This window comes from Tenrec ecaudatus, chromosome Y (assembly GCF_050624435.1).
Source record: "Tenrec ecaudatus isolate mTenEca1 chromosome Y, mTenEca1.hap1, whole genome shotgun sequence".
NCBI classification, from domain to species: Eukaryota; Metazoa; Chordata; class Mammalia; order Afrosoricida; family Tenrecidae; genus Tenrec; species Tenrec ecaudatus.
The window spans coordinates 1,219,769-1,220,475 of record NC_134549.1 but is presented as its reverse complement, the minus strand read 5'-3'; the positions used below and the strand labels follow the sequence as shown (position 1 = coordinate 1,220,475).

The window sequence follows — 707 nt, the reverse complement described above, 5'->3', positions numbered from 1 at the left end:
ATGACAACGGCAACATGGCAAGAAGTCCTTGGCCTCTACTGTAGGATATTCAGGCTGATGAAATGGCAGGCAGCATCAGGGCAGTTGGAAGACACCATTAAAGAAAAACTACATAATACACAAAGCCAGAACTCTGTTCCAGAAAAAAATCTTACAGACTCAGACTTGAGTAAACAGTGTATAGATGGGTGCACAGCCAGGATTGAAATTGGATTGCATTACCAGATTCCTTATCCAAGGCCAATTCATCTACCTCCAGTGGGCCTTACTCCACTACAAGGTCGAGGACTTCAAAGCCAAGAGAAACTGATGAAGCTTTCCAACCTAGTATATCTCAAGTTTCATGACAAAATTTCCTAACCCAGGGAAATGTCTATTTCTGAGAATAATGAGCCAGTCAGGTCTTGACCATAAAACAGATGACAAAACCCTATATAATATTGGAACTCACCCCATTCAAACTTGCCCCATGATGTGCCCCATTCCCCCAGCCATTGCAATGCTCTTGTTCTATTAATGGATGATACTAACCACAGGAGTCTTACTGAAGCCCTTTTTTGAAATAAGACTAAGGCTTGTGGAAGGGTGAAGGGTAATAAAGTTTTCATGGAAATGTTCTTAGCCACACCTGTCAGCTGATTCAGAGAAATTACCTAATTTCCAGAAAGTAGTATGATTACTGTGGAACTTGTGTCACTCTCAAAAGC

At 41.4% G+C, this 707-nt stretch overlaps 1 pseudogene; it reads left to right on the top strand.

The window, feature by feature from the left end:
• On the top strand, positions 1-360 carry LOC142435609 (LYR motif-containing protein 1 pseudogene; annotated as a pseudogene).
• Positions 361-707: the final 347 nt, after the last annotated feature.